This window comes from Talpa occidentalis, unplaced genomic scaffold (genome assembly GCF_014898055.3).
Source record: "Talpa occidentalis isolate TD23 unplaced genomic scaffold, MPIMG_talOcc4v2.1 talOcc4.8, whole genome shotgun sequence".
Classification (NCBI taxonomy): Eukaryota; Metazoa; Chordata; class Mammalia; order Eulipotyphla; family Talpidae; genus Talpa; species Talpa occidentalis.
Window position 1 is genome coordinate 82,907,040 of NW_023605194.1, and position 25,558 is coordinate 82,932,597.

Consider the following 25,558-nt stretch of genomic DNA (forward strand, 5'->3'; position numbering starts at 1 on the left):
GAAACATGAAGACACAGAAATGTATGAGTAGATTTTTTCCAGAAAGATGTGCACCTGAAATGTTAATATTCTTAAATTATTGGTGATTTTTTTCCTATTTCTTCTAACATAAATGAAAGTAATGTCTTACTGTGTCTATTTTAAAATGCAAAGGTTCCAAATTTCAAAAATATTTGGAGATTTCTGAGACTAAGGAAATCTTTTGTAAGTTACCCAGATAATGTAAAAGAAATTCAAAGAGAAAATTTAACAGGGTTGGTTGAAAGGATAAAAAACTTTGCATAATTTTGAAACCTTATAATAAATTCCATTCGCAAATTTTCTTTAATTGGCCATTTTCAGTGAATATGCCTATACCACACATGACTACCAGCACCATTTAAGCAATAAAGCAATACACACAGAGCTATATGCTGCTTTTGGCCATAAACTCCCCACAGTTCTTCACACACTCGTTCCTGTTCCCTCTATTCCATATCCAAGCAGCCAGATGTAAACAGTCCATTGAAACCGGACAACACAGATGGTCCCCAACTTATAATGGTCTGAGTTGTGATTTTTCAGCTTTGCTTTGGCATAAAAGCATGGCCACCCAGAAGAATCTAGGGCTGCACGCACGCATGCTGCTAGGCAGCACAGCCAGGCAACTCCAGGTCAGCACTCCGCCTCTCAGTATTTTTAGTTAGCATGGATTTATTTGAATGTAACTTCATTCACACCAAGAAAGATTTATCTTACAAAGAATTTACATATGAGTCTGGATCCTTGAGTGACTGACTATATGGGGAAACCCTCCAACCCATCCCTGATGCCTAAAGTATTATGAATCAAGTAAAAGCTAAAACTTATTTAGTGCCACCACTACTATTTACCAACACAAAATGTCTCCAGATTTTAAGTTTCAGTAGGAAAGATTAAAATTTCCCTCCAAGGGGACTAAGCTGATTTACCTGCCAAGAATATACTGGAGAAATTGTTTAACAAGTTTAATAATTTTGATCATCTTTTTATCTTTACCAGCTTTGTGGAAAAAATGACATTGGATCATACCAATGATCTCTATTTCTTATAAATGAGTATGACTATCTTTGCCTAAGTTATATGGATACGGCTTTTTATTTTTTCCTTTATGTGATAAACCTATTCTCTACAGTGATGTTTTTCATACCGATTTCTAAATGGTCATAATGTGATAAAACAGCTATATTATGTTGTATCTGTGGAAGGCATTTTTCCCACTTTGTCTATTTGACTATGATAGTTTCTTTACCATGGAAAAAATTTATGATTTTGTTAAATATACTTATCAGTCTATACTTCTATAGCTTATACACTCTGTGCCATGCACAGAAAAGTTTCTCCCATTAATAATTTAATGTCCTATGCTTCTTTCCAGATCGTTTGTCCTAATTATCTCATGTTGCATAATAAATTACCCCCAAAATACAATGGCTTAAGATAACCACCATCATTGCAACTGTCTCTCATAGTTCTAGAGAGTGGGTGCCCCTGAACACTATAACTGTAAAAAAAAAGGGGGGGGGAGGGAAAACCTGTTTCTCACTTAAGACACTCACATGGTTATAGTCAGAGTGCCCAGAATTTGAGTTAACTCAAAGGGTTCTTCACTCATGTGTCTGAGAGTCGATACTACTTACTGAGAACTTTTCATGTGTCTAAGCAAGAATCTCAAAAGGGAAAGAGGAAGCTGCAGTTACTTAAGGTCACATTCTATTAGTCAAGCAATCACAAAACCAGGATTTAAGGAGAAGATTATTTACTCCACCTTTTGATGGGAGTATAAAGATTATCAGAGACATGTTTTGAAACTGCCATGTCTTGCTCTTTGTCGTTTCTCTCCCTGCCATCACCAAGCTTGAGGAGCTGGGTCCAAAGGCCGTGGTTGGAGGTGACTCCTCAGATTCAAGATGTCCCAAAAGGGTTCAACTGAGTGAAGTAGAATTCAAAGTTAGGTACTAGATGAGTGAGTTCTAAGATGAATGAACAATAATGAAGCATTTGTGTAAGCTTTGGGAGGAAAGTACACAGATATTAACTGTAATGATGTAACTGGCAACAGCAGCTAGTCTGCATGCAGAGAAAATATCCTTGCCATGTGACAGCAGCCAAGGAGCAAAAGATGACATTGTAACAGTGTCCCAAACCCAGCTCCTCAAGCAAGTCTGCTAATCCAATACCACCCAACTGAGGTAGATCCAACCATGGTACAGCCACACATCAACTTGTTCCCAAAAATGAAAAGTTAACTGAAACAGTCTAAACAACTGAAACAGGCCCAAAAAAGAACTGGGCTCCTGAAATTTATGCCTGATAGGTAGACAATCACTCTCTCCAGTCAAGACATCCCTGGTAGTTCCACCAGAACTGTGGCAGGACAATCAAGTAGTTGTTGCCACACAAGACGCAAACTTTTTAAGTGAAAAAAAAAGCCACATTGTTATACTTTTTAGCTTCTAATGGTTAATGTAAATCTTACCAAATAAATTTTGTGTGTCAGCACTTTTCTTGTCCCCTTCTCCTTGCTTCAAAGGCATGAAGGCATCAGACTATTGCAAAGAAGTGGCCACCTCTTCTGGAACATGTAGACATTTGAGAAATATTTCTGTTTGAAGAAGACAGAGGGAGAAACAAGAATTAAATCAGTGACAAACTGTCTTCAGACAGTCTAGCCTAGAGGAACAAAAACCCAGAAATTTGAAATCATGAGTTGATACTATAAAATTTCAGTAAAATGTAAAAAAGGCATATGTGCTCTTAACCTTGAGCCCCATGACTGACACTGTATATAGGTTTTGCCAATAGGACTGTATATGCTTTGACTGTTGGGCAGCTTCCAGGTCAAAACTCAAATGAGGTGACTTTTGCCTTTAAAGGTTTACTTGCCAAAAACCAACTTAATAGTCATGAGAAAATAACAGATGTCCTTACTCACAGTTCATATTTTAAGCCATTTAGTTTGGGGCTCTATATTACTTGACTGAACCTGAAACCAATGTGGCTTTAAGCAGTTGTGTGTACTTTGAATAGTTGCAAATAATGTAGATAAGCTTACTGAGAACTTATGAATGAACATAAAGGTATGGCATCACCCTTCAAGTTTAAAATGTTTGGAGCATTATAAATATTCATTTCACAACTCCATTGCCTAAAGATATTGGTGGTAATGGGCCCTTACTATATTTTGGGGGAGCCGTGTTGAAACATTAAAATTAAATGAAATTCCATTCACTTGTTAAAGATCATTGTTGTTGGTCGCTGTGTGGGACTGTGGTCCTTCAGTGTATTTTGCCTTTTGCACTATATTTTTGAAATTAAATTAAATGTGTCTTGAAAAAACAGTTGCTGTATTTTTATGGCTCAATTTTTTAAATATAATCTGTTTGCCGATGGTATAATTTGCATACAATTCACCAATGCTAAGTACACAATTGAATGAATTTTGATATATGCTATCATATAATCATCACAACCAAGATATAAAATATTTATATTATCCCTAAAAGTTCCCTTTTGCATTCAGTTTCCTCCTTCCATCCCCATTTCCAATCATAGAGTGACTTTCAATCACTCTAGTTTGCTTTTTCTAGATTTTCATATCAATGGAATCATACATTATGTAGTCTTTTGCATCTGGACCCCTTAGCATAGTGCTTTGCAGATTCATCATGGTGGTGTATGTTCAGTTCATTCTTTCATTGCATTTCATTGTATGGACATATTGTAACTAGTTCATCCACCCAACCTGTTGATGAACATTTTTGTTGGTTCCAGTTTGGGCTACCATGAATATAGCTTCTGTGAACAAGTATTTGTGTAGTAGTACCCATGTGGACATATGTTTTTCTATATCTTTGGCAAAAACTTGTGATTTGAACTGCTTAGTCATATAATAAGTAGATATTTAGCTTTGTAAGAAATCATAGGTCTTGGGCCTCCCCGGTGGCGCAGCGGTTGAGCGCTGGGTTGCAAAGCTGCCCTCAGCCTCTGCAGCGCCAGTTCGATCCCCGGCTGCTCCCCGGCCACCAGAGGAGGGTCCCACATGACGCACAGACCTCTCCTGCCGCCTGCTGCTCCCCTCAACAGTGTACTTCGGTCCTTCAGCCTGCTCTGCTCCCCGCTCTGGCTCTGGTGAATTCTCTCACCCTCCGCGCTTCTGACTGTACCCAGTGCTTGTATAAATAAATAAATCTTTGGGAAAAAAAAAAAAGAAATCATAGGTCTTCATTTTTTTTTATTTAAATGATTGGCCCACTAAAAATTTCTTTAAAGAGGGAGTTTATATGATTTGTTTCAAGGCAGCTAGTCAGTTTTCTGAGCCCTATTTATTGAATAATGCTTTCCTCACTGATTTACAATACACCTATATCATGTACCTAACATTTCCTAGGTATTTGGGTCTATTTCTAGACTTTCTCTTCCGTTCCATTAGTGGGGTGCTAATGCTGCTGAAACTCACACTGCTTTAAGCACTTGCATGTGTTAATTCATTTAATCTCCGCACCAATTCTATGTGATAAACACTATTCTAATGCCCTCATGAAAAAGTAGGGCAAGGGACCGACTTTAAGCACTATCAAGCTACCACTAGCCACTGCAGCATGAGTTCGATCCCCTGCCAGGGAGCTGATCCACATGCACAGCAGACCTCTCTGTCTCGCCTGCTGCTCCCCTCAACAGTGTTATTTCAGTCAACCCACCTGTTCTGCTCCCCACTCTGTCTCTAGTGAATCCTCTCACCGCCCCCTCCCCACTACACCTCTGGCCTACACCCCAGCTCATGTATGCATAAATAAATAAAAATAAATCCTTTGTCAAAAAAAGAAAAATAGGGCAAAACCCAGAAATACTAGCTAACTTCTCCAAAGGGTCACAACAAATGAAGTGGTGAAGATATAATACAAAAGGAGGCAACCAAGCTACAGAGCTCACGTGGCCAAGCGCAGAACAGCTCATGTCCTCCTATATGCAGCGCCCAAGGCTATAGAGACCCCCTGCATGAAGTAAGTCCTGCCACTATTTCTCTTCCCCCATGAACAACTTAATTGGTCTGGCAATTTTCTCCAAAGCATTCTTTAGGTATTTTGATTTGTATAAAATATGAATTAGATCAGGGAGAACTGACTGCCTTTGTAGCATGGAGTATATTATTATTACTATCTATTTCGAGATGCCTTTAATTTCAGAAATTTATTTCTCAGTGTCAAGTTTAACTTGATATACCTTCCTTGTGTCAGACAAATCTGGATATAAAAAGTGTAGTAACCTCGTTTTTCTCAAGGAGAATGTATGAATAATAGTCAGGGGAATTGCAATTCAAAGACCACTGTCAGGAACGTAACAGACAAATCTGTGAAGTAAGCAAAGTTCTCGACACGCACACATATATAACTTTTCAATCTCTCTCCATTTTGTAGTACACATGCTCTGAAAACACCATAGTCAGAGCCAGACCTCCCCAGGGGCAGTCAGTGTTACACACTCTTCTACTCCCCCATACTAATCTCATTTCATCCATGTTTTTCCAAATCTCATCATTTTCTTTCCTCTACAAAGTACACAGCCTGAGAGTTAGTTTATTTCCTAAATCCACCCACGTCAATATGCACAGGTTATAAGTGAACACCAGGAGCAGACATCCTAACAGCCTAACCCTTAAGCTCTCAGGAAATGAAAGCAAGATTAAGTGAAGTCTTTCTTGCAGTAATGTCCCTACTTTTATAATCTCCAGAAGAGACAGGAAAGAATTTCAGGTTATCTAAGTGGGAAGGCAGGGACAAAGTATTTGTAGGCTGGTAGGGCCATCCCATGCCATCATTTCACCACGATGTCTTTATGTGCAAACAGGCTCAGTCCTAACTTAATTTGTATTCTCCCTTCTTTGTATTCTCGCTTCTAAATGGAGGAAGAAATATAGATTCATCCTTAGTAGACTAGACAATTCTATTCGTGTTCTCTTCCTTACAGATAAATTACAAATTTCAGAGCAAAACATATTAAGAGAGTTGTAAGACACAGTAAATGGGTTATGGAAGATTGGTGATTTTTTAAAAAAATGCAAACAAGTATTCCTGAAAAGTCATCATCCATATATTATCTATAACTGAAAATACATCACCATCTTATCACCCTCAGTGAAAAGTAGCTCTGCCATTTAACTTAGTAGGTACTTCTTATTTAAAACATTTTCTCCTGGAGAATCCCTCAGGTTAACCACCGTCAGTGAGCCCAGGGCTATATGCTATCTATTAGAATGGTTTTTTCCTTCACAAAGCTTCATTGTAAATACCAGCACTTTACAAATGAGGAGCATATTAGGGTTTATATAATCTGACCACTTATTAAAATTTAATTATTCTCTGAGCCAAAAGTCAGGAAATCAGAGAGGGACTGTGACTTTTCAAACATGATGCAGCCAGTTAACAACAGAGCTGACATGGAGGTCCTGACTACCCACCACTGTTTCTGTGTGCTGCTCAGATAGTCCTCAGCTGACACTGCAGCCTTTCTAGTTCAAAGAGAGTTAAGTACAAGATAGTGTCTCTCTTATAAAAAATTCCTTTCCAAAATGGAAATAATGTTTCATTGAAACAAGAATGGGCAGTACCTTTTTATATGCTGTATTTATGCTATGATGTTTTATATATATAGAAGTGTGGCAAAGATGTAACCTTCAATAAAGTTTTAGTTACTCTGATGACTATGTTCTATAGATACAACACATAGCCTCTATTTCACTATTCAGCTGTATCACATATTCCAAGGTTTGATAAGAAGATAGATCTCATTTAAGTGTGCCATGGATCTCAAAAGAAGTGACACAAGGAATCTTCGGGAGGAGCTGCATGTCAGTTACTTTGATTGTGGTAATGGTATCATAGGAATTGGCATCTATCCAGAGTCATCAAATTGCATATATGTGATTTCTTATGTAAAATTATACTTCAATAAAGCTATTAAGAAATAACGCAGTGAGTATGAGTTCCTATCCAATCTACAAAAAAATAGTATCTACAGAGGAGAGACATAAAACAGCACTGTATTTGCATCCTTTTATGCTAAAAGGAGCATTAAGAGATGACTCCTATAGCAAAACCAAACTAAGAACCAGACAAAGACAACCTTAAAAGCTAATACTTAAAAACTGACTATAGAGCTGAATCATCCAAAGGGGGCAGAGACTGGGGGTGGGGAAGAGACAAAGAAGGAACGAAGCATAGTGAACTCTGGTGGTGGACTATGGGTGAGTTGGTGGCAGAGACCCTGCAGTGGAGATAACTGATGGGGAGAATCCTATTACCACAATTTAAATAACTTAACATTTTTTTGAAAAAAAAAAACACATTATCAGTAATTAGGTTATCACACACATGCAAATTTAGACTGAGCCTTTGGTGATACTAATAATTATCACTTTAGCAAGGAATAAAAAGGGATGATTCCACCTTTGAAGCAGAAGAAAGAACTCACCACACATCAAACAAACATGATTTCACCACTATTTCCCTCTTACTTAAAGATTATAGGAAGACCAAATTGGACTTAGAACCACCAGCATGCCAATTATCAATGTTCAAAATGGGCTAGATGCATTCACCAAAAATATAATCTCCTTTATACTGAATTGTGACAAATATTACCTAAAAGGTTCACACACAAATAAGTCTGTTTCACTAAAGACAAAGATTCTGTTAATGCAGGATCTCAAAAAAGCTGCATTTTGACAGATTGTTACTAATGTTCATGTATTTTGATTTTTCAAGACAGTCTGATCCTTGCACATTATAAAAATACTCACCAATTTTCATGATGAATCATGATTTCCCAACTGTGTGATTTATACCTTGCAAATGGTAGATACCATGTTGAGTCCCAGGTAGTCCACTGCACCACCCCACTCATCAAGAAAATTGTCCCTAATCATACAAAAAAGAAAGAAATCTGGCTCTGCTTTTATCAGTTATACAGCAGGAATCAAAAAACAATAAAAACCCTTGATTTTTATTCCTCAACCTGCTCTTCCCATAGTCTTTTCAAACTCAGGAAAGGACATTTCTTTCATCTTAATATTCAGGCCAAAAGCCTCAGTGAGACACTTAGCTCCACTTTCTGTCATACTCCATATTTATTTTTTTATTTCTAAAAAACATTCAGAATTCCTACTTCCAGAACCACCTTTGCCACTTCCTACCAAGTCACCATTTGGTAAGTGGAGGAGGAGGGACTACACTATTGTAACAACCGCCTCATCAGTTTCTCTACTTCCACAATCATACCTGTGGTCATTCTCCACAAATTCTCCACAAAGCAGCCCTTGTTAAAATTCAAGTTGTATTAGGTCATCCCTCAATTTAAAATGCTCTCATGGTTTCTCACTCACAGAAAATTCCTGTCTTCACAGTAACCAGGAGCCTAATCACTCACCACTGTCTCCTTTGTCATACCTCAAATCACAAGTCTTCCCCCTCCTTACCAAAAACCATTGTCACTGCAGGACATTTGCACTTGTAATGTTCTTTATAAAAACATCTGCTTGGCTCTATCCTTATCCTTCAGGTATCTCTCTTTTTGATCAACTTTTATAATAGTATATGCCCTCTGTCATTCCTCTGCCTGCCTACCATGATTTGTACTTCTTAACACTTATCACCTCCCAAGTATTACATATTCATAGATTTATTTTCCAAGATCAGTCTCCCTCCCACAGGAACACATAAGCTGCCAGGAGCACACACTAACTTCAGACAGAAAGAGAACGGCTGTGAACTAAAAGACAAAGACATTTGTCAAATGACTGAATGTATGACTTTATCTGTCCTCTATCTTCTACTTCTTATCTATGACATGCATCCCTTTATTTGATAGAATATCTTATAATTTATACTGTTCCATAAGTTAGGCCTCTCAGATTCATTCTAAAATTAGACAATGTTAGTAATTTTGAATCCATTTGGTTATCACAATACCAGAGTCCAGTACAGATGTAGAAACTGAGACATCTTACCTAATGAAAGGATAACTTCCATAGCAGCCCAAGCAGTGTAATCTCCAATTAATTGTCCCAGATCTCCTATTGTTCATAATTTTCTCTTATTCATAGGAATTTATAATAAGTAATATACACTAGTATTGCAACAGGGTGGTCCCCATGAAAGGGGGAGGTTCCCTGCCCCACCCAAGGGAGGGTGGAGCTGAGCAGGGAGAGAAGAAGCTGAAGAAGAGACTGAGGAAGGAAGCAGGATGGAGCCAGAAGGAGACCTGGAGGAGGCTCATGGAGCCTAGAGACATGTGAAGAAACTGCGCTTGTCTTTTGGTCGTGGACTGGGTGACACAGATGTGGGTGAGACCCGTGGGGAGGTGACCATGGCAGCTTTTATCTTGATGTTGATTTTGCTCTTTTCCTTCCGGGCTTGTCCGGTTGTTTGTGACCCTTTTCTGTGGGTCCCCACTGGAAGATGCTTTAGACTTGTAGCAGGCTTTGGGGCCTTGTTCTGGGCCGATCCCATTTGGATGGAGTTTTACCCACGAGGGGATGGGTAACTTTGGGTGCTTCATTTAGAAACTAGACTCTTTGCCTTACCTGTATTGTTTCCTAGTTTTATTAAAGTTCCTTCCCATTAAAGTCTCATATGTTTTGTGTTGATGCGGCGGATGGCAGAACCCATTTAGAATAGGCAGGTTTGCGGGGTTTGGGCTGCCCCTCTCCCTGTCCTATAACAGTATTAATATAAATCAGGGATACACAAGGCTTTATTGTTGTTGTTGCTATTAAAGGCCAGTAGTAAATATTTTAGCCTCTGAGGATTATGGGATCTCTGGCATAAATATTCAAATGTGCTACAAGAAAGAGAAAGAAGCTATAAATAAATGCACATCAACAGAGTAGATTTGGTCTGAGGTCTATAATTTGCTAAATTATTTAAAAATTGGTATATTTTTCAGCTGGGGTGATGGTGCACAGAGATGAAAAGTCAGGATATGATACGATTTTTAGGACTCTTGAATTTATTTGCAGTAACTTTTTTGTATCTAATCACCTAAAAGGTTTCACATGAACCAGCTTACTTTCTAGAGTCATCTGTAAGGAACTTGCCACTAAAATGACATTACCTGACTGTCACCTACAATAGTCAGAAAAAAAATAGGATAATGTTAGTCATTCTAGACAGATGTAATCAGTTAACATTTTTTTAAAAATTAATGACTATAGGTTACAAAATGGATATCATGGGTGTTAGCTTTCAGCAAAACATTTGATATAGTGCCGCCCAAAGCCTTAATTTAAAAATTCATTGAAATTGACTTTGATAGGATGACTCCTGCAAGGATTGCAAAACTGTCAAGAGGAACACAAACAACAGGGCATGAATGATAAATAACCGTCTGTCATGTAATGCGGAAGGTAGCTAGCGTGGTGCCCAGGGAGGGGGCTCATCCAGTTCTTAACATTTTATTAATGATCTGGAAAAGTAAGTAAACAGAGCTTTTTCATTACACTTGCCTATGAAGATTTGAGGGAGAATCGTGCAAACCAATGACTAGCAGAATAAATATGGAGAGATTACATTAAGATAAAGATGCAACTGTGAAATAATACAAGTTAATCTTTTCTGAGCTACGTTATTCAAGGAGATGAGCACAAAAATAGGGAAAAGAAATTTAAATGGAGTTCATTAAAAGATAATTCCATTTCATGACAGAAATAATTGTTCCCTGAATAGGAAAATATCTGAAAAAGAGATGTCTCTTGGCAGCATCTGCGTCACTGACTCAGGAGACGCAGGAAAATCTAAGACACAAAACCTCCCAATTCCCTCTTCAAAATAATTTGCTACAATTATATAATAGAAGAGTAAAATTTTTATCATTGTATTTTTAAATGATCTCAACGTGCTCACTGGGTTTAACCCACACACGACAAATACACTGTATAAAACTCTTAACCCTTTGTCTTGTTTCTTTTGGGTTTTATTATTGTTCATTTCTGTCTACAAGCCAATTCCTTAGGATATTGTCCATGTTGTTTCCTAAGCCGAAACAGTCAAATGTAAATTGCTGGGTAAAACTGTCTGCATTTCTGGCTGTAAATTAAAAGTCCTCCTATAAATTCATGGCTCAAATGATCTACCAGCTACTGTTGTATTAATTTTGTTACTGAATGCATTAAGCAGCAGCAAATTCACTTTCCTGATAACATGATAATTACTTTAAACACTGTTCAGGTATTGGCACTACATACATAGGGATTCATTTAATATTTAAAGCCTATTTAAAAGCCAAAGATTTATGTCTGGTAAATGACCTTTCTAATGTGAAGTTATTTCACCATACACTGAAATTACAACTACTGTCATAAAAACAGACCATCTAGGATTGAAAATTAGGGGGAGCTATGGGCATCCCTAGTGACCTAGGGGTTAAGTCTCAGCTCTATTACGCCTCCAGCCTGAGTTCAATCCCCAGCCAGGGAGCTGACCTACTCCCCTCTCCGGTCTCTCCCACTGCTCCCCTCTGCAGTGTATTTCAGTCAATCCACCTGTTCTATTCCCCACTCTGTCTCTAGTGAATCCTCTCACCCTTCCACACCTCTGGCCTATACCCCAGTTCTACACAAAAATAAATAAAATCTTTTAAAAAGAAAGAAAGAACGTTAGGGGACATAGGGCAAAGCTTAAATTTTGAGCCATGTTCTTTACAGACTAAATTTTAACACTGGAACATTTCTTTTCAAGTAAATTGACCTCTACCCCCACCAAAACTCTGAATGTATCAAAAGAGACTTCCAGGCCTCCCCAGTGGCACAGTGGTTGAGCGCTGGGTTGTGAAGCTGCCTACAGGCTCTGCATTGCCAGTTCGATCCCTGGCCTCCGGGCGAGGGTCCCACATGGCGCACAGACCTCTCCTGCCGCCCACTGCTCCCCTCAGGAGGGTACTTCGGTTCCTTCTGCCTGTTCTGCTCCCTGCCCTGGCTCTGGTGAATTCTCTCACCCTCCCGCACTTCTGACTGTATCCAGTGCTTGTATAAATAAATAAATAAATCTTTAAAAAAAGAGAGAGAGAGAGACTTCCATTTTCTGGACTAACATGTGAAGAATTTAGAAGTTGTCATTGCCATACCCATAAGAAAAAAACAGACAAACATGAAAATCAATAGCTCTTCTTAGGTCAGAGAACTGATGTCACACAGGTCAAACTGCTGTCCAAAATGGAACAAAAGCATACTGGGAGAGCAGCCCAGGAGCCCAAGCACCACCCACCCCCCAAGTCAACATCCATGAGGACACTTAAACTGTAATTGACAGATTGCTGGGGATGCAATACAGATTGGTTTGAAAGATAAACAACAAGGTCAGCTAGTTATGGGGGTCCCCACATTTTCCTGAGGTTCTTATTGTACAGACCAGAGAAAAATCTCCTCTTGCTCCCGAAAGAGGAACAAGGAATAGTACCATTTTCAGACATATACAGAACTCTCTGTTGTCCTTTAGAAGACTTAGTCCCCAGAAAATCTATTAATATTTCACCAGATCCTAGACAACCCTAAGGAAGGGAAATAGTCAACTCTAATCTCCCACACAGAAGAAACAAGGTACCCATTTCAAGCCCCTTATAGCCTTTAAAGTGGGAAAAGGCTCACTGAAAAACTGCAATCTATTCATATAAAAAGTTACCCCACACCACATTTTACTACCATCAGCAAAGGTTTAGGAATAATAACAGAATTAAAGCTAAAAGAACAAGTCTCAAGCCCTGTTTAAACACATTCTTAAAAAATCCAGTCAACAGAGAAGACAAAACTAGGGACATTAAATGAAGTTTTAGACTGACTCCACAGCCACATCAAACGACCACTAGAGAAACATAAAAGCTCACACTGATGTTAAAAGTCATTATTTTCCGGCTGGCTTTTAACAAAACATTTTGCAAGTGAACATCAGAGCCATTTTTAATATATCACAGAATTATGGAATTATCAAATGGGAAATTAAATACCTATTATGTGAAGGGCTCCAATGGAAAATGTAGATAACATATAAGAAACAAATGGGTAATGTAAGCAGAGTGGAAACTGAGAATCAAAAGAAAATGCTAGAACCACAAAACCCTAACAGAAATGAAGGATGCCTTTGATGGCCTTATTGATTGGGCATGGCTAAGGAAAAAATAGTGAGTTTAAAGACATGTGAACAGAAACACCCAAAATTGAAATGCAAAGCAAAAAAAGAATGAAAATACAATATGCAAGACCTATGGGACAATTACAGAAGATGCAATGTAAGTGTAATGGTAATATTGAAAAGCTAGAAGGAAACAGGAAATACCTGCAGTTAGAAAACAAACGAAAGGGAACCCACTCTGAGTAAAGGGTAAAAGGCTTTCATTTCACCTTATCCTTTTAGCCTCCCTTAAAAGACTCAGAACCATTGAGGGCTTCTTGAGGGAATCTACTGAGAAGGGGCATTTGAAGTCATTTCTTGAATGACTCCTTTGCTTAATTTAATCTCCTTTGCTTCATTTCTTGAGTCCTTTAATCTCTTTTGTGTGCCTGTTATATACACAAGATCTCCTACAATACTGACTTAGTGGCACCTAGACAATAGGCATCCATAACACCCATTGTATGCATCTATCAGTTGTATTATCCTTGAGTGAGATTAAGTGCAAGGCACTTATTTACAACACAATGTGTTCATAATAAATTTATATGCTATCTTCACATGGATTAACAGAGAAAACACCATGTTTTGATAAAGTAACAACCTTACTTTATTTAACTCATTGCAGTTATTGAACCTTATAATTTGTGGCATTAGGACTTGTGACTTTTAGTAAAAATAAAGCTTGTATTTCCATAGAATATTTTAATAATTACCGGTGATTTTTTTTCACTTTTTAAAACTTTTTTTTTTAAAAGATTTATTTATTTATTTATACAAGCACTGGGTACAGTCAGAAGCACGGGAGGGTGAGAGAATTCACCAGAGCCAGAGCTGGGAGCAGAGCAGGCAGAAGGGCCGAAGTACACTGCTGAGGGGAGCAGCGGGCGGCAGGAGAAGTCTGCGCCCCATGTGAGACCATCCTCCTGTGGCCAGGGAGCAGCTGGGGATCGAACCAGGGCTGCAGAAGCTGCGGGCAGCTTTGCAACCCAGCACTCAACCGCTGCGCCACCGGGGATGCCCACTTTTTAAAACTTTTTAATAAAAGAATACTTTAGTTTAAAACACATAAAGATAGTACAGAGAAGTCCCTTACCCCTCACCCAATTTCTATTATCAACATCTTGCATTAATATGGCATATTTGTCAAAATTAATGAGCCAATGCATCTTTTTTTTTTTTTGTGGGACCCTCGCCGGTAGCCGGGGAACCAACCGGTGCTGCAGAGGCTGTGGGCAGCCTCGCAGCCCAGAGCTCAATTGCTACGCCACCAGGGGAGGCCCACCAATGCATCATTATTAGCTAAAGCACATATTTTATTCAGATTTCCTTAGTTTTGTCCTAATTTCCTTTTTTTATTCCAGGATCCCACATGGGATACCCATTGACATTTAACTCCTGTGTTGCTTGTGTGGCTATAACCATGTCCCAGACTTTCTTTTAGCTGATTTTAAAATTTTAGTCAGATATTTAGTATGGAGAATTTCATCTTTGGGGGTTTGTCTTTTTTTTCTCATGATTAGACTGAAGTAAAAAGTTTTAAGAAGAGTATCAGAGAAGTAGAGTGCCATTCTCATCATAGCAAACATGGCTTATCACTATGGATGTTAACTTTGAGCATTTGGATGATGTAGCTTGTTAGATTTCTCCACAGTAGTAACTCTTTTTACCCCCGCTTTCTGTGCTCTTGATAAGAAAGTTACATGCAGTGCACACTTGCTTGAGTTATATCCCATCTCACTTCCTTGAAGATAGAGCAACTACGTAAATTATTTGGAAGTCTTGTGCATAGTCTATTCTCCCACATTTTTACTCAATTATTTCCATCAATATGGATTGATGGCTATTTATTTTATACATGTTGTCATACTCCAATACTACTACATTTTGCAGCTCAAAAATTGCCCCAGAGTTAGCTAGATAGCTCTTTTAGTTGTCTTCTGTGTACCTTTGACATGTTACAATCATTGTGTGATTTCCTTCAGTACATCCTTACTGTCTCTCCATACAAGATGCTTCATGCTCAGCTTATATATTTCTGGCCCTGGTTTGGAATTTAATATGCCTCCACGGATCCCAGGTTCCATTTAATGGTAAATGTCTTTAGAAACCAAGTTCTGAAAATGACGTCTGCTGGCTGCTACTGAGATGTTATTGCATCAAGGCCCTGTTAGCTGACAAATCAAGGAAATTTATGTACCTTTTTTCATGACATACACATATCTAGAACTCTCTTTAACCACCTCTATGTGTGTGAAACTGAGGTGCATGTCTCAAGCTCCTATATATATTAACACAATTTCATCAGCCAGATCTTTTCTATAATATCCTACTACAACAGTGAGAAATCCAGATCACATCATCTGCCATACATTTAATCAATTATTCAACTACCATACATAGGTATAGCAATATCAAAATAGTTCACCCCATACCCATAAGGAACAATTTTATCAACTAGAATATAGTGCTATGTATAGCTCCTTTTTTGTCTGTCCTATAGACTGAAGTTACTTGGGTCATTTTCAAAGTTAAATTTAATACTTCAGTAAAACTATTTCATTCACATGTAATACAACTTGATTGTTTTGCCACATTATATACCCTAATTGGAAATCCTCACTGTGTAAATGATTTTTCAAATCTGCACCTATTAAAATAAACTCAATACTATTAAATTATCTGGGGTTTAACAAATGTGTATTACCTAGTGCAGTATCTTATGGAACAATTTCACTGCACTTAAAAAAAAAATCTAGGGCCTCCCCAGTGGCACAGCAGTTGAGCGCTGGGTTGCGAAGCTGCCCGCAGCCTCTGCGGCGCCGGTTCGATCCCAGGCTGCTCCCCGGCCACTGGAGGAGGGTCCCACATGGCGCGCAGACCTCTCCTGCCGCCCGCTGCTCCCCTCAGCAGTGTACTTCGGTCCTTCTGCCTGCTCTGCTCCCCACTCTGGCTCTGGTGAATTCTCTCACCCTCCAGCGCTTCTGACTGTATCCAGTGCATGTATAAACAAAACAAGCAAACAAATAAATAAAACATGCCTCTATTAAAAAAAAAATCTACTGGACTTTACCTATACAACTCTCTCCCTCACCTTCCTCCATTCACCTGAAAATCATTGATTTAGTCATTCTACATAGCATTTATTCACTGTAGTGGGTGAATAATGTGTTTAATTATTGTTTAATTTGTATTCCCCTAAGACAAAAAATGTTGAACAACTTTTCATATACTTATTTGCCAGCTACATTTCTTGCTAGAGAGATCTCTCTTGAGATCTTTGACCCATTATTTATTTAGGTTGTTTGCTATCTTACTGAGCTTTATGAATTCTTTGGGTATTTTAGGTAAAAGTTCATTAGCAAACATGAGTTATGTCAATATTCTCTCCAACTCTCATGTCTTTGTTCCTCAGACCATGGTTTTATTTTCCCCCTAATTTCAGAATGCACAGGAATTTTTCTGTTGTTGTTGAAAGGTATATTTGTTGGATCAGGTATCAATAAGTGACGCAAGGAAGTCCTGAGTGTGAGGATTATGTTCATCTGCAAGAACAGTCTGTGATTTCTGTGCTGGAGCTATATAGGTGCTACAGAGTCCTTGTTTTTGTCTTTTAACTCTGGGCTTTTCTACCTTCTCCTTCCTCAGAATGTTTGTGCCTTGTAACTCTCAGCGATCAAATTCACAGCCCAGAATAGTACAGGTTTTGTTACAGCTCCAGTGATACAACTTCCCCTTCCTGTTCCTCCCCTGCTTTCTGTACCTCTGTTCCCTCTCCTGGTTGACACTCGCAATCCATCTCCTGAAAGACCTGATGCCTAATGACATTTTTTCTGCCTTCTCCCTTGAGACAAAGCGGGAAAATCTGGAGGAGACTGGAATGGAGGAATTTCTAGGCCTTGGTTATGTAGACAGTTCTTGCTGTATTTCACAAGGACTACCCCTCTTTCTAAGAACCATGAAGGCATATTTCACTACGATAAACTGGAGAGGGGGGAGCGGGGCTCAAGAGAGAAAGCCCCTAACATTGTTAGGCTCTTCTAAGAGGACAGCTCCTAGAATTTTCTCATTGTCATACTGATCTACACTGAACCTCTAGCAATTTGCCCAAATTACCATGAAGTATTCCTACCAGTTTCTGGCTCTAGCAGCTTCTGCTCCAGGTAAGCAGATTTCAGCCAGGATTTTCTAGTTGACTTGACTTTCCAGATTTCATAGCAGCAGTTTGATTTGCAACTTCATTGCTCTGATGAGTCTAAGAGAACTCATTGATTTTCAGTTTGTCTAGCTTTTTCTTGTAAGAACAGAAATGATGACTTACAAGCTCTTTATATCATAGCTGAAACCAGCAAGGTTTTCAGTTTTCACCTTCAGTTTAGCTTCCAAAATAGGACACTTAAAATAGAATGTATAATTAACTTCCTTTTTCTACATAGAAAGCAAAGCAAGCAGTATAGTACAGTGTGAAGTAAAGAGCGTAGCTTGAAGACAGATTGCCGAGATTAAAAACCTACATGCGCTAAGCTTCCAGGGTCTAATGGGTGAAATGAGAACCAACAGCCTACTTTATGGCTTCGTGGCAAGGAAGCACAGTATCTGCCACACAGCAACTGCTCGATAAAGAGTACTGGTATTTACGTAAGAAAGTTAAATTGTTCCATATGTTTGTTGACTAATTCAACTATGTCAGTTAAAAATCAATAAACTCAAATTCAACTTAGAATGGAGCATCCCAAGGTGTTAATGAAGGTCAGACATGAGAGTATGTGCTGCATGTAGGTTCCTATCTGCGTATACATTATAGTCCAAAGCAAATGCAAAGTGAAGGGAAGAAAACAAAGTAGATTTGTCCCCAAAATATCCCACTTCAGCCTTTACCAACTAAGAGAGTGATAGACTTATTTAACAATTTCTCCAAGACCAAAAAATTTTAGTATCTATTTTAAATAAAAGTAAAGTTAAATGGAACAATTAGTCAGATTTCACTGGTAAAACTTCTCTAGTTAGGTTCAGATAAATATATTAAGCATTCCCAGAAAACCAATTTCTTGGAAGACAGAAGTCTATCTTTAAATTAAAAAAGAAAAGCAAATTTAATGACACCGTATGAAAATATACCTCAAGTAGGTTTGACTCTCCTACCTGCTAAGAAATGTCACACCGACAAATTAATATTTGAGTCCTTCAGAAAGCCCTCAGGAAATAGCCAGGCTGCAAACTCCTAGCAGCTGGTAGACAATCAGGCATAGCCAATGTCTCCAAAACTATTTGGAAGATAAGGAGGGTTTATCCATTTATCAGTTTTCCAAAGAATGGGCAGAGGAGATACTCCAAGTCTGACAGGACCCATAACCTAAACAGGAGGTATCATAAGCTGCTCTGGAGAGGTTTTGAAGGTAATAAAGCTTGTGTGCCCACTGCAAGTGGTACCTCTGTGCAGCATTAAGAGGACTTGTACCCTATGGCTGTGTCTTTAACACTTTCAGTCAACCGCTACACAACTATACACTGAGTAACAGTCTTACAGCAGGTCTGGGCAACACCAGGGCAAGTCAGGAAAAAACATGAATCACCAAAATGGCTGTGACTATATGAGGCTGCTACCATTTTCCTAAATGCGGGATGATATCACCATGCAAACCAAGAAACCAGTGTCTGCCCTCACCCCATCTGAAAAGACTCCAACCTGTGACATCTAGAAATCTTCTGCACTGGCTTCCCTCAGGACTTAAACTCTTTTGCATCAATCTTTAATCTTATTTTATTTTGCATCCAAAGAAATGTCACTTATTGCTTGGACAATGATGCCTCTAGAAATTGGATACAACTGCTTAGTTGAACTGATCTATTCTCAGGACTGAAAGACTGATTCTAAGAAATAATGAACAACTCAACTTCTAAATTGTGAAACTAGTTCCATAACCTGTACTGTAGGAGAACAAAAATCTGTCACCCCAAAACACTTTTCTGGCAAGAAGTTTACTTCATAGGAAGGGTTAGGAAAGCTGGGCAGAAGTTGCTTTTGATATTTATTTTTAAGACTTCTTCTAAGAGCCTCTACCTGGAAGATCTAATCCATTTATCAGTTTTCCCTAGAGAAGACAGATATACACCCTAACTGAACATCCCATTTCTCTCCATAACCTCCCTTGTGTTAGCCAGTCTGTTTAATATGGTGTCTAAAGTCATGTGGGTGAATTGCTCAGTCACGCTGAGTCTCCTCCCATGTATACTATAAATATACACATTGTAATTAAGCTTCTACATAGCATTGGCACTCAGTGAAAAATAGTAAACCCTGTCTTGTGAAACAATTTGTGGAAGATGCAGTCCCCTGAAATCTCTGGGAAGTCCCAAGATGCATACTCAGCTATGTCTCAGGGGGGCTCCATCTAACCCCTGGCAGCTGTCTCTTCTTTCCTTATCCACCATGATCACTGCCATTGATACCACATCAAAGATGATCAATCTCACCCTGAGAGCACCTTCCACAGATGATCATAACCACTGTGATGCAGCCAAAACTATAGAGAGCTTCTTCTTCTGTAGTTTCCAATATAAATACTGTCCTTCTACCAAATGGTACTGAAATTTCAAGATCCTCTCCAGTGAACGGTGGGGAATCCCCAGAAATGGGATAGGCAGTCCTGAATAGATACCTACTGTATTTCAAAATGTCTCTTCCTTTGAAAGTAGGGGCTTTTTAATTAGGGAACACATGCATGACTATTACCCTCAGAATAAAAGTTCTCAAAGTCTTAATGAGAGAGTGCCTTTGGAATGCCACTTCAAAATATGATGAGATTGGGGAAGGTCTGGTAGGGTTTGGAGGCACAATCAATAATCTTATCTGAAATTGACAGACAGACAGACATATACACACACACACACACACACCCATATTTCATGCCTCTGAACTAAATTTAAACAACTACTCCTACTTCATACCAAATCCTAACATTATAGGTATGTTTTATTCTGTTTTTCTATGCATTTAAGGCAAAGTAATTATAAATCTTTGGATTCCAGTTATTAATAAAACTAAACTGTAAACAAATGAGAAGCTAGATGCCATCATTTTATAAATCCAAGAAAGAAGAACTTTGGTCTCATTTGGATTCTTAACAATAGTAGCCTACAGTGAGGAATTTGAGTTCTCAATGACATCGAAATCCGTAAGAGGAAATCACCACAATTTCTTTCATTACCATTTGAAGTATAAAGTCCCATAAATATCACAGATTGCACAGTTCAAACTACTATGGAGGTTAGAAGTCATCTATCTCATTTGACAGATGAGCAAAACATGACACTCCAAGATGAGGGCTAAGAATCACTTAAAGACCAAATATCACTTACTGGAGATAAATTCACTAGTGAGCTACTTCTTCATAGGAGAAGGCTACACCATTATTTAAGATACTAATATAGTTTAATTGCATTTAATCATTCTATGCCCCTTCAAAAGAAAGTGATTTCAAGATCTAAGGATGTTTCCATTTCTCTGAAAGATGCGGCAATATCCCTGAGATCTCTCACGAGGTAAAAGCATATTCCATTTGATTCCAGCTCTCACATCAGAACTCACAGAATCTTATAATTCTTTTCCTATAGGAAATACAATTTTATAGCAGTCTTCATCTTATAAATGGAGCTGTTTAATTTAGAGCCCCAGAATGATCCCAGTGTGTTCACAGCACATTTATTGAATTTATAACTATAATGCCTTTGGATATGTATTATATTTGCCATGTATTCTATTGATCCATTGAAAATATTTTGCTTCATATAAGAGGCACAGGGGACATTCATAAAGAAAGTGAAATGTGCCTTATACTTCAAGTTCTAACATTAAATATAATGGATTGCTAATATGATGAAAGATTGAACCAATACCTGGTATTTTAGTACTAGTTATCTATAATTGAATTCAGTTGTCCCTTTTTTTGATACCTTAATGCAGCTGACATTAAACTGAAGTACAAATGACACTGGGGCACACAGGACTCTCCAAATAGTGTGTGGGAATGGGGAGTTTTAAAGAAATCAATTTCCAAACTTCCTTCACTGTATGTACCCTTCCCTAAAACTGATCTGCCTGCACACTCACTGAGATAAAGAGTCATTCAAAATCAACTTTCACACTTCCTCTTTTATAATCACCTTTTTGCTGTTTTTCAAAAGAAATCATCGTCCTGGTGTGTGAAAACTACTGAGGTAGCAAACAAGTAGAGATACTTGAAATTCTGATGCTGAATGTAAGAAAATGAATCGCTTTAATGACCAGTAACATCATCTTGCAAGTCACATGTGTCCAAATAAATGTTTTGATTTTAACAAAATTGGAGCATCTAATCAGCAATGTCAACTAATAAGCCACTAAATAGATTGTTGATTAATGACTAGGTGATGTTTGGCATATAACCTGAAACATTTCTAGTATGAGTGTCACTGTCACAAGAAACCCCTTCCATTGCCATGATTCTTTGGCATTCACATCCATAAAAGTGAAAACCAGGATCAAAGCTACATCTGATTCTGCCCTCCATCCACTGCCAGTAATGTTCACGTGCAAATTTATGAACTTATTGAAAAAAATCAAATCCGTCCATTTCATTAAAACACACTTTTAAATAGTAATTTGCATTTAATAGTTCAAGAAAATTTACATTTATATTCTAAGGACCAATTATGCACTAATGACAACTGAAATCATAATTTTGGGACAGTTAAAGGAATTTTCTAACTAAATATGAGGTGATGAATAAAAAGTTTTGAACAATGTATAACATAAGGATAAATGTTATGAAGTAAGCTTATGAAAGCACAGAAAAGGAAAAGGTACAATTTCTGACTTATTTTAAGGTATTAAGGTGGAAATCAAATTATTAGGACATTAGGTTAACACTGGATAAGGGGCATCATGGAAAATTTTTATTTTTAAATGCCCCAATATTGACAGCATACTGAAAATATTTATCTAGGTTAATCGATTTATCCTTTGTGAAGATTCAAATATATGATGGAAACACTGATATGTCAGCTCATGAAAGAATGAGGGGCAGTTACCCAGCGATGGTGTCCAAAGGTGCATCAATCAGCACATTTCTAAGTAGCATGTCCAAGCCTCCCAAACATTGGCTTGCAAACTTTTTGCCACAGCACTTGTTATAGTTCATCCACTGTCCTAATTCCTGCACCTTCAAGAGGCAAGGAACCCTGAACCCCTTGTTTCCCACAAGGAAGGAGCCCCTGTATTTTGCTAAGTGTCTCAATTGTATTTCAACAAATAAAACAGTAAAAGTATTTTATACATGCTCTTTTATTTTCACTTAGGAAAGACACAAAATGCTCCACAATAAAAGTTCTAGGTATGCAATTTGGCAGGTATCCCAAATCATTTTGGATTTCTCATCCAGTTTATGCATAACCAGTTTTAGAAGGAAACAGGAAAGAATGAGACAGAACCTACATATGACTCACTGATTCAGCAAATATTTGTTGCATACCTTCTACTTGCCGACCTTATGCTAGGAGTTGAATGTTGGCAGCTGGGGTACAGATTCCTACTTATTTGTGATGGAGTCTGCTTGCACAATTCCTTATAGATACTGAATTAATCTGAGAAATGTTAGATATCACAAGCATTTGCCATCTAAGTAACTTAATTTTACTATTTGGTTTCCTGATAGGTGGGCACTATGTCTAGCACATTTCCCAAGGTATTCTGCCTGATGGCTGGGGTTTTGGGGTAGAAAGACCAAATACACTTTTAGAAACTGGCCTGAGACACTCAGTTTACTTTTTTTTTCTGAATTTTAAAAGCATTCCCTTTTTGACTTTACAGAAAGCATAGCATCTCCCTGCTTCAGTTACCATAAGTCCTGAATGAGAAAATATACAAATTAAGAATTTTCTACTTATCTTACTTTCTCAAAAAAATATAATTACAGAATGCTAGCATCATAGTTATTTTGATTAAATTATTAAATTATTTATCCAAATGTTGAAATATGTAACTAATTCTTCACTATGGATACAATTCTTTGGAAGAAAATTACATCACAATAAATGAGTCTGCCTTATTGGGTTAATTTTTTACCTTAATTTTTTTCATTTTTACTACTTCTGCTAATATTTTTTATTTCATTATTATTTTTTATTTTATATATTTTTACATCATTTTTCTACAATGTATGCATTTTCATCTTGGTTATAGTCCCTGTAAAATTCCCACCCCCCTTTGTTTTGATCTTACTCTTACAGTTGCCTATTGATTTTGATTTTTACTTTATTATAATTAGTCTTTTTCCTGATCCCTTATTTTGGTTTTCTAAATTCCTGCTATGAGTGAGACCATCCAGTATTTTTCTTTTTCTTTCTGGCTTTTTTTTTTCTTCAAGTCTTCCCTGTTCCTAGGATCTAGAAGCATGCAAATAGCTGCTTCTCATTCACTTTGTCCAAGTAACTTTTCTTCTTATAGTCATGTGCTTGTTTTTCAGAGTTTATTCCTGATTAGAATAATATCCAAATGTTGGATAATCAGAGCTTATTCCTGACTACTACCACCGAACATTTCCCTATGTTCTCAAAGAATCTCTTCCAGACAACCAGCTTATGTCCAGAAAGTAGCTAAAATACGTCCTTTCATGTTAAAATTCTCATCACAGAAGTTAAGTTGTGAAACTCAAAACTAATTAGGAAACAAGCATTTTTTTAAAGATCTATTTAGTTATGCATACAAGAACTGGGGTATAGGCCAAAGGTGTGGGGGTGGGGGGGAGAGATGAGAGGATGCACCAGAGACAGAGCGGAGAGCAGAACAGGCTGATCTACTGAAATACACTGCTGAGGGGAGCAGTGGGTGAGACAGGAGAGGTCTGCTGCACCATGTGGGTTGCTTCCTGGGCAGGGGTTGAACTCATGCTGCAGTGGCTGTGGATAGCTTCATAGGCTGCATCTTAAACCACTGCGCCACCAGTGGAGGCCCGGAAACAAGCATTTTTATAAGCATTGTTCACTGACTGCATCTGCTACTGATTGTGGATATAAAATACGCTTAAGAGAAAAAGTTATCAAAACTGGTTTAGGTGCAAGACCTATACAAGGAAAATTACACAGCACTGTTAAAGAAACAGAAGATACAAATATATGAAAGACATTCATTCACTATTCCTGGATCACAATCAACATTAATAAATGTTCATCCTACCCAAAGCAACACATTGCAATTTCATGAAAACCCTCAATGACATTCTCCAAAGCAATTCAACAAATATTGTTGAAATTCAAACGCAATCACAGAAGAACCTGAGTAGCTAAAATTCTCCTGACTAAAAGGGGGAAAAATAGAGGTATTAAACACCCAGACTTCAAACTATACTACAAAGTCATATGTTTACTGGAATAAAAACAGACACAGACCAGTGGAGTTGAACTGAAATTCCAGAAATAAAACCAGACATATATGGTGAACTAAATACAACAAAAGAGCAAAAAATATACACTGTAAAATGGAAAATCTATCTTAAAAAAATGGTGTTGGGAAAACTGGTCTGCCACATGCAAAAGAACGAAACTATACTACTAAATTACACCATACACAAATGTCAACTCAAAATGGATGTAAGAATTGAATGTAAGACCTAAACCATAAAATATATACAAGAAAACACAAATACTCCATGACACAAACTTCAGCAGCACCTTTGAGAACTCATCTCCAGTAGCAAGAAAAACAAAGGAGAAAAGAAACTGATGGGACCACATCAAACTAAAAAACTTCATGCAGCAAAAGAAACAGCAAAGAAACACCAAAACTGAATGGGAGAAAATATTGCAGACCGTACATTTGACTGATAGCAAAAATCTACAAAGAGCTTACACCACTCAACAAAAACAAAGCTAACAAACCTGTCAAATGATGGGCAGAAGAGCATATGAGAAACTCTTCAACATCACTTATCAGTGCAATGCAAATCAAAACCACAATGAGATACCACCTCATACCTATGAGAATGGCCCATATTGAAAAAAAACAGAAACTACAAATGCTGGTGAGGATATGGAGAAAAAGGAACCCTCTAACACTGCTGGTGGGGATGTAAACTGGTCCAGCCACTATAGAAAACTGTGTGGAGTTTCCTCAAAACACTAAAAATGGACCTACTATATGACCCAGTGATTCAAGTCCTAGAAATCTACCCAAAAGACACAAAAACACTAATCCAAACAGAAACCTGCACTCCTACATCTATTATAGCACTGTATACAATAGCCAAGACATGGACTTAATCTAAATGTCCCACAATGGATCAAGAAGGTGTGGTATAGATACACAATGGAATGCTATTCAGTGATCAAAAAAGATAAACCCATGCCAT